At 43.3% G+C, this 14,442-nt stretch overlaps 1 protein-coding gene across 1 annotated transcript in view; it reads left to right on the forward strand.

Annotated features, from left to right (window-relative positions):
* The window catches only part of LOC130493176 (proton myo-inositol cotransporter-like), a gene marked incomplete at its 5' end in the record, with an annotated part of 51,258 nt that overhangs the window by 21,473 nt on the left and 15,343 nt on the right, over positions 1-14,442 (forward strand). The window lies entirely within an intron of this gene.

The raw sequence follows: 14,442 nt of genomic DNA on the forward strand, positions 1-14,442 counted from the left end.
CTTCCCCTATATGTGCATTGGCTCATCGCTAGATATAGATTGTGCATAATTTCCTGTTTACATATGGGAATGTGTGGCAAACTCAAAGCAACTGAAGGTGTGTTCCATTTTCTCCCCACTTCAGGTATGTACATCACAGAAGTAGTGTTGCATCTGAAATCTTTATTGTTTCTTTGAATAATGTTTTAAAACCATGACCCATAACATAAAGCTTATGTATTCATGGGCTCAGCTAAACAAGTCCAGAATGCTAGCAAGGTTGCTTGGGTAATATATATATATTTGCTTTCTAATTTTATCTTTGGCTAATGCTTGTAATAATAAAGCAGTACTTTTTGGCATATAATCAAGGTGGGCACACTCAAATGAACACAGAGCTGCTGGTGAAAAAGAACGCGACATGATTAAACAGGTCGCAGGGTTGTGGACCTACTTGGGCCGGCTGCAGGGAAAAGGGAGGCGGTCCTCCATCAACGAGCTGCCGAGCTCATGGTCGATCGGGTGGAGGCGCGGGAGAATGACATCGGAGCGGCCACCTGACCCGGGGCCCTCCCCACGCCTATTTAAGTCCGGAAACCATTCTGTTTGCATGCGGGACGGGGGTCTGATCCAAGATGGGAAGAGGTGCCTTTCCTTCCTGTTTGTGGGGACCCCCATAAGGGGTCTTGGGATGGAGTACAACAGTGTTGCCCAGCTCGGGGGCTTGGGTTGGGTGCTCCAATCCCAGGTGGCGCTGGCTCCACACAGAGATTCCCGTCCTGGTGGGCCACCTAAGAGCTACTCCGGTGCTGTCCCAACAGGCAGTTGGGCCGTTTATCGATGTTTTCGATACATCGGATGACAGGGTGGATCCGCCCTCATGGTTTTCCGCCAATGCTCCATTCTGTTGTGATCAATAAAAAGCTGTGGCCATTTATTTCCCAAAACGTACGGTGTATGTGTGTTTATTTGCTGTTTATCCCCCTTTCCCCCCCTTTTCCGTGGAACCGTTTGCCTATGGGACCACAATGACCTTCTGTAATGTCTTCTGTAATGTCTTGCTCAATGTACCCCTTTTCCTGCACAATAGAAATGGCTATCCAGTGTGAGGGCTCGTTCTTATTAATCTTTTTTATTTTGCTGTCAAGTCACAGATGACCTATGGCGACCCTTGGTGGGCTTTCAAGGCAAGAGACGTTCAGAAGTGGTTTGCCATTGCCTGCCTCTGTGTCACCCTTGTATTCTCCACTGAGGCAAGGGCATCCTGAGCTGTGGGTTGTTTTCCTCTCCATCCGGGTAGGCAGGACTAAAATTTCTGATTTCTTGTATCCCTTGGCTGGAAACAGCCTGAGGAAGCCAGTTTCCGTCCTGCCTATCCAGGTAGAGCAGGCAACCTCGCACAGCTCCATGCCAAAGGCTCTATTAGGATTAGTTAGAACTCTCCAATTCTTTTGTCGTCTGCGTATTGTGAGTCCTTTCTTTCCCTTCGTATTCCGATCCAAGCTTCAGCCCTCTCCTCCCTCCTCACTACCCACCTTTGTCTCCCTCCTCCGTGAAAGGGACCTAGGATAGGTTCTCTTCAAAATGGCCGATGCCATTTTAGTACGAGAAGGACTACCAAAGGGGGCTGGTGCAAACCGCTCCCAAGGGCTCCGGATCTCCCAACGGCCGTTCAGGCGGACCATTAGGGAGCTTATTAGAACCGGGAGAGACCCTGGCTGCCGAACCGCCCACGGTTCTAGTTAAGACCAAAAAGGCGTGAAAAGCCGCGCCGCCGCAACTGGGCGGTAGGAAGAGGAGGTGCGCCAGCAAGGTTGGCGCTGGGCTGAAAGCCGGGCGCAAAACACCCGACTCTTCACCGAAAGCCTCAACTTTAGCCTCTAGCGTACAGGCATTGTTGGAGGCGGCGGCAGCGGCGAATACATTCTTCCTCGCCGGGAACTGGCAACCCTGCGGCAATGGGAGGCGGGCGGCCATTTTCTATCTTGGCAAAACACCGACGAGCTAATTAACTATGCACTGCAGCGCCAATGGCAGGCTTTCCAATCCTTTCAGGTTCGTCTTCCCCCACCCATGGGATCGGGCCCCTATGGGACTCCCCCCAATCTTTCTAATCAAACCAGTACTACAGCTGAGGAGGACTCCGGTCCTAGTTCTTCCACTAACCTGAGACATAATGCATGGCCCACAAAAGCAGCCATGAAGGCTAAGTTTCCTGAGTCAAGAGAAGCTCACACTGAGAACTCAAAATCTCCTAACTCCTCTGTAGAATATGAAGAGGAGGAAAAAGAGGAGGGTGAATTTGTTTCGGATGATGAGCCACCTCAGGAGACAGACCAACATAATAGGCTGTTCTCTGGGGAGGATTATCAGGCTCTCTTGGCCAAGGCTATACTTGCTCTTGACCTTAATGAGGAAACAGACCAATCTGATGAACCTAAGTCTAAATGGAAAAAGGGAGTCAAGGAATGTTTTCCTAGACCAAAATCCCTCACTAATTCAGTTCCATTCCCAGAGTTCTTCATCAATGCGGTTAGAGAGGAGTGGGAACATCCAGTCCCTAATAGACAACTTCCCATTAACATCAGGAAATTATACAATCTGGCACCGAATGCCATGGCAATGCTCAAGGTTCCCCTGGTAGACGCCCCAGTTTTGGACCTACAGTCGCCGGGATTGGTCCCAGAGGATGGAGTCGGTTCCTTGAGGGACCAACTCGACAGAAACGCAGACTACCTAGCTAGAAAGGCGCATGAGGCTTTGGCCATGGCTATTCAGGCCAGCGCCACTACCTCTATTTTTGCTAGGGCCTCCTACTTATGGATAAAAAAGATTATTCAATTGGTACCTGAGGACAATCTCAGGGTCATAGGGGGACTCAAGAGAGTTCAAAGTGCCATAACCTTAATGGCTGATGCCTCTCTTGATACCATGTCTTCAGTGGCAAGGTCAATGGCGTCGGTCACCTCCATCAGAAGGGGACTCTGGCTTAGGGCTTGGCCAGCCGACTTGAAGGCCAAAACCACCCTGTTAAGGAGCGTCATTTATTCGGTGAGAAGCTGGACAGCATAGTGATAGAAACAAAAGATAAAAAAACAGGTCCTCCCTATGCAAATTAAAAAGGACCATCGCCCTTCCTCATATCCTTCCTTTCGTCCCCCAAAGTTCTCACCCAGATTCAGAACCGAATATAGGAGAGGCTCCTGGGGATCAACCAGAGGATCCTGGGGCAACACCAGATCCTTTCACAGGGTGGGGGGGAGGTTCTCCAGACCACAAGGGTTCCAGCCCAGATCGGAAAAAGGAGACCGTTTCACAAAAAATAACCCTCAGTGACGCCAGTCACATTCAAGTGGGGGGACGGTTGCAGGAGTTCTCGGCAAGGTGGGCCCTGTCCAAACCGGACAATTGGGTCTCACAGATCCTAACAAACGGTTACCTCCTGGACTTTGCTTCCTAACCACGGGACCGTTTCCTACATTCCCCAATATCGTTCAAGAAAGGAAAACATTCCAGAACCCTAGCAGCTATTCAGCATCTGGCCCACATCAAGGCTATCGAGCCAGTACCCAACCAACAGAAGGGCCGGGGAGTGTACTCCATTTTCTTCACCGTCACAAAGAAAAACGGGGACTGGAGGGCCATCCTCGACTTAAAGTACATCAACAAGAGGATGGCCCACAGACATTTCCGTATGGAAACAGTCAAGTCAGTCGTGGAGTCGCTACTCCCTGGCACCTTCATGACGGCGGTGGACCTCACAGAGGCCTACCTCCATGTTCCTATCCACCCCCTGCACAGACCCTTCCTAAGATTTGCTTATGGACAAAACCTTGTCTTTCTCAATGTACCCCTTTTCCTGCACAATTGAAATGGCTATCCAGTGTGAGGGCTCATTCTTATTAATCTTTTTTATTTTGCTGTCAAGTCATAGATGACTTATGGCAACCCTTGGTGGGCTTTCAAGGCAAGAGACGTTCAGAAGTGGTTTGCCATTGCCTGCCTCTGTGTCACCCTTGTATTCCTTGGAGGTCTGCCATCCAAATACTTGCCAGGGTTGAGGCTGAGAGTCTGTGGCTGGCCCAAGGTCACCCAGCAGGTTTCCATGGCAGAGTGGGGATTCAAACCTGGGTCTCCCAGATTCTAGTCCGACACTTAACCACTAAACCACACTGGCTCTCTATGAATACTTTATTCTAGTTTTATTTTAAAAGTGTGTTGCTGATAACAATGTTTAGGAATCACACCTAAACAGGTCCCAGGAAAGTGTTTTTAGGATTGCAGTCTTAGCCAGGCAGTGTAAAGCCTTTGTTTCACATTCTTTTTTTAAAAAAAGATGGTATATGTTGATCGTGGATGAGTAAAGGTAGTATCCAGATATATGAATCTATGTGGATTTTTTTGTCAGTTCTGGTTTCTTTTATACAATCGCAACAGATTCCCCACTGGAAGCTTTTTGCCATCAGTTCAAGCAGAAATAAATATATTTTGATCTGTCAAGAATGGTGTTTCATCTTTCTATGAGAGATCCTAGATTTCCATTTCTCAGCTGCAATACTACATGTCAGGTGAATAATTCCAATTCAGAATTTGACAGCATTTTCCAAATTGCAGTTGTCAGTTACAGTAGAGGGAATAGGGGAGATGTCATTACCTTATGGTTACCAAGATGGCTGTTTGCGTTATAGAGGCTGCTGTGGAAAACTAAAAGAACAAGCGTGTGTCAAAATGATGGGGAGCAAAGTTTACAGGAGCAGTGCCGTTGTCTCTTCATTTCATTGTAAAGGAACGTGTGGCAGGAGGAGCAGGGAGGATGTGCCACAAGGAGTATCTAAAAATAATAAAAGAAAGCACTGTTTAAGTTGCTCTCTTAAGAAAGGTTTAGCCAAGATGACTGATTCAGGTCAAAGCAGTATTTTATCTACCACTTCTGGCTAGGACCCAGCAGAATCTGTCTCTGAGCATGACAGAAATTATGTTTTAAAATGCACTGAAGTTGTGGATCCTCCCCCCTCCCCGCATAAGTATTGTTAAAGAAAAAGTCAGGCTTACATGAACTCCAAGAATCTACATATCTCATGCCTCCATCCCCCCTCTACTTTTTCCTCCCCCCCCGCAGTTCTTGCAGCCTCTCCTCTTCTCTCCTACCCACCTACCTATCTGCCCTTTCCTGTTTCTCCTCACAGCCTCTGTTCCCACTCAAGGAAGCACTATTTTCTGTTCCTCTCCCCCATATTTACCTTTTCTTTTTTACCTTTTCTGCTCTTAATCTCTCCAGCTTTGCCTTCCCTGCCTTTTATCTCCCTCCCCCCCCCCCGTTTAAATCTCGCTCCTGTTTAAATCCCTTCCCTTGCATCTTTCAGTGTAATTTCAGTGGCAAATATTTCTTAAGGAAGCAGACATTGCTTCTATCCTTTTAAAACCCCAAATGCATTTTTGTTTATACTGCATATTTTTTGCAAATCTGGTGTTTTCCCCAAGGTTGTAGAATATCCTGTCTGTCCCTGGCTTCATTGTGTGTTTAATTTCAGCTCTATGGCCTGAGTCAGAATTAGATATAATGATATGGGGAAGCCCTGGCTGTCATCACCACAACATAACGCTAAATTCTAACCCCAACCAAACTTTCCCCCAATCTCTCATAATTCCATTATTTCTTTTCAGAGATTTATTTAATTGGATATTGAAATCAATATAGAAAGCAATTGGTTAAGAAATGACTTTATCCACCACTAATCAATTGTGTAAAATTAAGTTTACATATGAACAAGAAGTGACAAGAACTTCATGCACAGTTACCTTTATCATACAGCAAAATGTTTTGGAGCAAAAAAATAAGCTTTGTACTTCCGTTGAGAGTTGCCAAGAGACATTACAATGAAATTAGCTTAGTTTCTACTTCCAGAGAGGTTAACTAGGCGTAATAAACTGTCATTTCTACAAGTAGACCTTAAAATTTTTTTGTAACAGATAAGGAATCAGCCCCTCCCCCCCCCAAAAAAAACCTTATTTACTAAACTGAAGCTGTTTTTAAATTGATGGTTGCATTTTCATAACGTGAATCATAAGTACAGTTTGTAAGAGAGGTCAAATGACATAATTATTTTTCCGTGTTGATTAACAATGAAAGCAGAACTTAAAAATTGCATATCCACATTTGTTACATTTAAACAGGACTAGCTTTAAGCCATTTAAAGCTCTGGTTAAGAAGCCAGACGTTGCAAAAGACCTTTTCTCTGCCTGAGTTGTGGCCCTTCGGCCAGCCGGAAAAGGCAATACTGATCTAAGTGGACCATGATTTATGCATGGGAGTTTTACCCACACTTGGACCCATACTTTCCTGTTAAGAATCTATACACCAGCAGTCTCCAAAACTCAAATCAAGTCCCTCCCCTTTAAATGCTGCTTTGTAATTGGCTTACTTTGCGGTGCTCACTGTGAGAGAAAATCCTCCCCCCCAAAACCCAATTATCACATAAAAAAGCATTTTAAGAACAAAAAATGGAAAAATCTGAAGGGGGGGGGGGAAATCCAAGCCTCAGTTTTAAAAACCCTTTCTTTTGCTCAGAAAGAGCTCAGAGGAAGCAGGAAGCATTTGAATGCCTTTCTCTTTACATGCTGCTTTGTGATCGGCTGTGAGAGTGCTTTGCCTTCTGCAAATAGGTTTCAGCTGGGTAGAGGGAAGAATTGGGTTAACAGAGGAATGGGAAGACCTGGACATTGCGAGGGCTGGCAGCAAGGTTATTTCTAATGGTTGGAAAACTCATGCAGAACTCCAAGGAACAACCGAGTCAGACGGGGTGAACGTGAGTCCAAGTATCCATGCGTAAATGACCCAAGAGTATGAAGTTGTGTTTATTAGGGATCCTTGGGTTCATTTCTCTGATTGCATGCTGGTTTGCAGAAACCTTGAAAACATAACTTGTCTAGTCACGCCTGCCTTGTATGAGAAGCAAAGCCCATATCTGCCAGCAGAAGTACTCAAATTACATCTTACTAACAAAAGATGAGAAAGGTGGAAGGAAATCAGTGCGGAGTGCAACACATCAGCAAATGTTGCCTTGGAGTAATAAAAGGCTACAGTAATTTATATGCAAAGTATTTCACGTTAATTGAATACGGTATGAACCATATGTTCGATTTTGTCATGTATTTGCATTTTCTTCCCAGACTCAGTTTTCCCATGTGGGTTGTGATGTTTTACGTCCCAAAAACTTTTTAATTTTTAATTTGCTCTGCTGCTGAGACATTAAGAGGAAATAAAACTACAAAGAGTAACCTCTGTGGAGCACATGTTCACAGTTGCATATCAAATACAGAATTGCTGTATTAGCTTTTCCTCAATACCTCCAAAATTACGTATAGCGACAATTGGCTCATAGGGATGTGGAAAGCCAATATATAGTCTCCCTTGCCCCTGCTGTCAGCAGATAACGAGTGTATTTGAGCACATGAAATATCAACATAATAGATGTTCAGTATGTAAGCTTTAATTGTGATGAATTTATTAATAACCATGAATGCTGGTTCATTAAATATGCAAATAGACTTCGTCTTTGACTCTTCTAACCACTGTCCTAAATGTCAAAGGCTGGATGGGTGTAAATTTGTTTGACCACTAACATTAGGCAATATACTGGGGGCTTCAACTTTATAGAGCTTCAGTTTAGAGTGCTCCTTTCTATACTAGGGTTGTGAACTGCCAGACGGAGCCTAGATATCTCCCAGAATTACAGCTATCTTCCAGACTACAGAGATTAGTTCCCCTGAAGAAAATAGCTCCTTTGGAAGGTAGACTTGATAGAATTATACCCCTTAGGGAGGTGCTTCCCTTTCCTAAACCCCCACCCTCAAATATCCAGGAATTTCCAAACTGGCAACCCTAACTGCCTCCCTTTCTCTGCACCCCTGGGGGGGTGTCCATTTCTGACTATGAACAAATGTTCTCTGTAAAAATATTAAAATATCCAGATGATCATTTCCTAATTTACCCAATATAACTTGTTGCGGTATTAGGCATTGAAATGGTTACTGATGCAGTGGCTCAAAAAGGAAAGGAGAAAATAAGGTGTGGGTAAGTTGTAAGTTTTTTTTAATTTTACAAACTTTTAAATAAAGACGTATTGTGTTAGTAGATATCTCTTCCACACACCCCAAACACCCCAAGTATATGATTTGGTTTTTCCCCTCCTACTTTCTAATTTGCTGTTCTTGCTATTTTGTTTCTAGAATGGACTTGGGATTTTAACTGTTTTATATATATTGCATTTACCTACTTTGGTGTGAACCACCTTGGGTGTGAATGTAAAGAGGCCACACATAAATATTTTAAAACAAATAAGTTGAAGAAAATATCCACTGAATTTCAGAGAGCAACTAGCGTATCCCAATATAAATATTTGTGCTGTCTTGTCACTCTTGCACTACAGTCCTATGTAGAAATATATAAGATAGCTGAAACCAATGGCTTACTGTAGCCCCTGCAATAGGATTGCATTGTTACAGCTCCACATGTCCCCTAAAGACTTCTAATCTATTGTTGTTGTTATGTATGCTTCAATATTTATTTAAAATTGTTTTACAAAGTGAAATATCCGCTCATATAAGTTTAAAATATAATATATAACACATTACTGTATGTATATCCTACTGACAATCAGATAGGCCACATACTTTTAATATTTCTGTGTAAGGCAAATTGCACAGCTGTCAGAATGACTGACTTAAGCTATGGTTGGGATGGTGGAAATATCACTGGAGTTCAGACAAATCTAGTCACAGTTGTCAGAAGTAATGGGCTGTTCATTAGTGAGTGCCACACTCTTTTCACACTGTTTCACATAAATTAGTCCCTTTTTAATGTGTACACATCAGTATTTATTAAAGTTGCTAAATTGGTGCTCACAGAAATAGAACACTTTTGTTTATCTCTTCCCAGAAAAAAACACCTCAAACCTCAGAATCCCTCATCTAATCAGTGTGCATCATTTCTGAGTTCAAACAAAAATTGAGAATTTGGCCTTTTTTGATTTGAGTGTGTCTGCTGCTCATCAACAGACAGTGGTCTTTTCCCACTCGATTTGTTTTTCTCATTCAAGGGGCAAGGAAGCCGAAGAAGTTAGTAAACACCTGAGAAAGCTAATCTACTACGATTTTGTATGCAAATTATTTTTAGTTGTTTTCATGAAAAGCCTTGATTTGCTGAGCTATATCCTTTTTTATTTATGAATTAGTCCCAGTTTTTAATTTTACATCTGGAAATAACTAAAGGGACTTTATGACAATCATGCAATTTAATTCAGTCTGTGGATTAATTCTAATAATCTCAATAGAAGTAGAGCATTAGTGCAGTTGTGGGGTAAAGATTAGCTGCTTAAACTAAAAGTCATAGCTTAATTTAGTTAATGAAAGATACTGGAAAAACTGCAGCTTTACAGAGAATTGTACTGGGGTAAGAAGATACTAACCAAACATGTGTATTGGGTATCCTGTGCTATGAGCCATACCAGTGAATTGTAGAGTCTTTTCATATATTCATTCAGGATCATAGTTCCATTGTGCTGGTAGTCCACACAATGGGAAGGGGAAAAAAACTGTTTCTGTCATGTGCCAGCTTCACATTCACCTTTCAGCTCTAAAACAGCAGAAATATTTCAAGACAAAAATCAACGTCAAGTGTGATTAATGTAATCATTGTTCTTCTGACAAACATGTCTCTGTGCTTTGCTATTCTTGTGCTGTTGATTACAGCTGTTATAATTGTGCTTAATGATGGCTAATGACTGAAATAAAGTTTCAGAATAATAGAACATTAAAACAAGAATGCGTGCAATACATTTCTGTCTGTCAAGGAAACCTTTTCACAGTGATGAGAGAGTGTAAAGACTCGCCAACTGCGGCTGCTTGCGAGTAAAAAAAGATGCCTTCTCTCTGGTTCTTAAGCAGCAGTCTGAAAGAAGAATAAGCACTATGCAAGAATAAAGGGATATTCATGGCTAATAATTTGGAGGAACTGAGAATAATATATAAAGTTGAAAAGGCAATGTGAGGCCCACTGCAGTTATGCGTATTGTATAAGGAACAAATTGAAATCTGCAAGGCTGGATCTGACTGCATTAGAGACTAAGCTTCAGCGTTCAGTCCCATCAAAACAGTGTCAATGTTCATAAAATTCACCCTAAAGCTACTTGGCATTAATGACTTTGCAACCTAATTAACTGTGCCTTGCATCTGTGACAAGAGTTACTCACTTGTCAACAGCCTGCTTTTCAGCTTTCATTTTTGGCACTTCAGAAAGCTGTATACCCCCTCCCTTTGTTTTTGTTCCCCTCCCCCCCAGTCTACTTTGGATTTAGTTTGGCCGTGGCATGTTGTAGTATATTCAAATTTACCATTCTCTAACGAGCAATTCAATTAATGTCATTAATTTCAAGCTTTTACTGTGGAAGATACATTCAGAGTGCGGAGAGGGTACTTCTGGATGTCCATCCCTCTTAATGTCTTGGGACATGCTGTGATATTTTCCTCGTTTCTGAGTCTGCTGGCAATTCATGAACACTCTCTACACCGCTGTCAGGATGATTGGGGAGAGAGCTCCTGAAGGCTGCAGCACATGGCTCCTGGCGTGTTAGTCTAGCGCCAACTTTCTAGCATGCATGCAGTAGCAATCTCATTGCCAGGGTGAAACTGATGAAAATTACACTGTTACGCCCTCAGCTGTAGTTCAACTGTCCTCGTCATTTGCTTAGTGTCATAATAGATTGTATGGAAGCTAGAGATAGTTAAGCAGGCTTTCTTCCTCCTCTTCTCCTGTGAATGCAGCTGCGTGCTTTCTAGAGCCTTCCTAAGCACAGCCAACTAATAGAGATACCAGTAGAGTTGTTAGACGCGATCGGTGATTACAAAACATCTTTTTATACCTGAAAGCCATGATTACATAATGGATTCTGTCCATTGTACTATCAGACTAGTAGACTAGGTTGGTACAATGTTAATGTACAAACCTAAGGCAGATTCATCGCTTGTAACTGGCAACATACAAATAAACTGCTGGTTTTAATGGATGAACAGACCCTAACCTTTGCACATCCCATGGCGCTAAAGTAACCCATTGGCAAAACCAGTATATGGAGTAGGAACTTGCATAATAATGGCAGTTTTCCCGGCTTCCTTTAAGAACGTAAGTGTTGTTGCGCTGGGCCCTACCAAAGTCCATCTAATCAACCTGGTTTCCAGCAGTGGTTAGCTATTAATTGGAGGCAGAACATGAACCTTCATTTTTCCAGAACTAATAGCCTTTGATAGATGTATTCTCAATGAATTTGCCTCCTTAAAGCAATCTAGGTGACATGACACCAAATGCTTGTTTCAGTTTCTAGGCTGAAAATAGTGATGGCTGAAATGGTTCCTGAGAGAACCCCCTTGATTATAAATACTTGCAAGTAACTTGCCCATTTTCGATCTGTTGAGTGCCTGTTTCTTTCATTTGCTGTTCCTGTGGAAGTATTCATTGCTACTTGTGACAGGAACAGGTCACAGTGGGAATGCACTTACCGGGGGCCAGGAGGTGCTTCTCATGAGGAAAGCCCTGAGGCATGGCTGGTAGCAAAAGGGCTGCTCTGAGAAGCCTGCTCAGAAAAGGCAAGACAACCCCCACTGGAGACCAGCCAAGCCAGCAGCCGTTAGCAGCAGGTGGGGCAGCAGGTCAGCCAAGCCAGGGTGCTTGTTAAGGCAAGGCTTAAAAACAGCAGGGAGAGGCTTGCTGGGGGAATGATGGATAGAGTACCCAGGGGAACTTGTGAGCCATGAGGCAGGAAGGATGCTACAAACTATTTCCTTGAACTGTATGTCTGAAGAACTGAACTCTGAACTGAACTGGAGGGTCTTGCATGTGCTTGGGGAAATGGGACCAATGGACTTGAGACCCCTTCCAAGCTGGCTACTGGCTGCTGCACTACACGTCACCTGGGAGACACCCAGTCCTGCCACACTGCTGCTTTATACTTCCAGGGTTAGTCACATGGAAATGCTAGCCAATTGGATGGGACAGGATGATTTGCTCTGCCCTGTGAAGCAAACAAAATGTAGCTGAAAAACTAACCAGTCAGGGAGAACAATAGAGGAAGATATAAATGAATAAACAAATATTTTTACAGGCACCGTTAATAATAATTTAAAGAGAGCTACTCTACTCATCATTTTATACATATGTCATGGTTCATCTTAGTCAACCAAGTTGTAACCATGGAATTGCACCTCATACAATGCATGGTTTTGTTCAATGCACAGATATGAGAGGCTGATTGTAATATATGAATCATCCCTTTGGTGGGTTCTTTTGGAGATGTCTTGCATTCCCAGACATACATTTTAGGAAGAACAAACTAAAGCTAGCAGCAGTGTGGCCTATTTGAAGAGGTCCACAATTTGTAGCTACAGTTGATAGCCAATAGGATTGCATGTTGATTTAGAAGTAAGACCCATTGTGTTGAATGGGGCTTACTCCCAAATAAGTGTGTACAGGATTTCACTCTTATGCACATTTATCTGAGAGTAAGCCCAAACTCAAACACTGTAGAATGCTGCATTTTGAGATTTCCCCTTCTCCTGTCTCTCTCTCTCCAGACTACAGAGACTGAAAATAATCTCCTGCTGCATTCAGGTAGTCACACAATAAAGCATCCTCTGGACCCAGAGGATTTACTTGCCCAGATGAAAAATATCACCACCACTAGTCTGTTGGCCAGTGCTTTCACAGAAGGCAATCTATTGCCATTCTGTGCTTATAATTGTTGCACTTGTCAGGTGTTTCATAATTATGAGCATCTTGTATCAAAAAAGTGTTTAGAAATAAGAATAGTCTTAAACCACAGTGAACATTACATCATATTCTTCCATTTATTGTGGGTGTTTCATCTACATTTGTTTGAACATTTCCTTTTGTTGATGTTTGTGGAAAGAATATGAAACAAATAAGTTGCATTTAAAAGTTGTAGCTACATGACTTATTTCCACTTTAACAATAATTTGGGGGGAATAATGTGATATGGCCTTATCATTTACAGCTCCCAGTAATGATCTGACACATTCTTGTTTACAAATTCTTTGGCGGTGATGTGAATAATTTTTTTGCAAGCTACGTTGCTATGAATGTTCTTCATATATTTGCATTCCCATTAAGCTGAGTTACTTGGAAAAAAAGTCTCTTGACAATTGCTGCACACCGGAACCAAATAAAGCATTTGGTGTTTGTTGCATGTTGTGCTGTCCTGGGTTATTAAAGAGGTTTTTGAGGAAAAAGACACAAATGGCAGTGTGATGACCACATAGTTACAGTATTTCACATAGCGAATACATACCTCTTTACGCCTTGCAAATCCTTCCTTTTCATATTTGTAGAAGTCTGAAGCTCAAACTAGATATTATAGAATGCCATATTTTTAAAAAATCAAAAACAGGACAGAAATGCCATGAATGGAAGAACAGTGTGCAAAAGGAGACTTTTGCAGCTTGAAACAAGCTGCAATTCCACCCGTGGGAATAAAGATACAGTGTCCATGTATTTTCCTGGTTTCATTTCTTGCAAGCTTGGATAGGAGAACTTTGAACTGAAAAATGTCATCCATCCCCTTGCCTCCACTGTTCGTCTACACCAGGGGTCTCAGAACTGCGGCTCCAGAGCCTCATGCGGCTCTTTGGCCCGTTGAGTGCGGCTCTCCGAACTTGGTTCGGAGCCCCTGCTCTTGCGCCCGCTCATGCCGGCAGCCGGGCTGCGGAGCCGGCACGCCTGAGAGAGCGAGCGGGCGCGCTGTCTCCCCCCACACACACTGTGGAGAATGGCCGGGTCCCCCTTTCCCTTTCCCTCAATGGTTGGGAGGCTAAAGCCTCCCCTCCCCTCTAGCCGCGCGATTGCTGGGCAGGCGGCTCGGTGGTTCCTGCCCCCCCGCCTATCAGCTGTTGGGCGGGGCGGGCTTCCTTTGGTAGACCTGGCCTCCGGCTGAGTCCCATTGGGAGGCCATGTCTACCCACTGGCTTTCTTGGCAGTACACCTGGACTCCGAGGAGGGGAAAAAGTCCCCCTTCAGAGGCCAGGTCTACCAATTGGCTTCTATGGGTCTCCGGAGGCCAGGTCTGCTGCCAAGAAAGCCAATGGGGTAGACCTGGCCTCCCAATGGGACTCAGCCGGAGGCCAGGTCTACCAATAGGCTTTTATGGCGGTAGACCAGGCCTCCAGATGAGGACTCCGGACGGGGAGGGGGAAATGGCAGGGACTTACAATTTAATTTTTATCAATAAATAAGATCACTGTTCAGTATGATATCAAGTTTTATTCAGTGTACCTATAGTTTAATTAAGACTTAAAACTTTAATTAAAGTTTATTAAGTTAATAAACAGTGTACCTACCTATATAGTTTAAGTTTAAGAAATTTGGCTCTCAAAAGAAATCTCAATCGTTGTACTGTT

This window comes from Euleptes europaea, unplaced genomic scaffold (assembly GCF_029931775.1).
Source record: "Euleptes europaea isolate rEulEur1 unplaced genomic scaffold, rEulEur1.hap1 scaffold_85, whole genome shotgun sequence".
NCBI lineage: Eukaryota > Metazoa > Chordata > Lepidosauria > Squamata > Sphaerodactylidae > Euleptes > Euleptes europaea.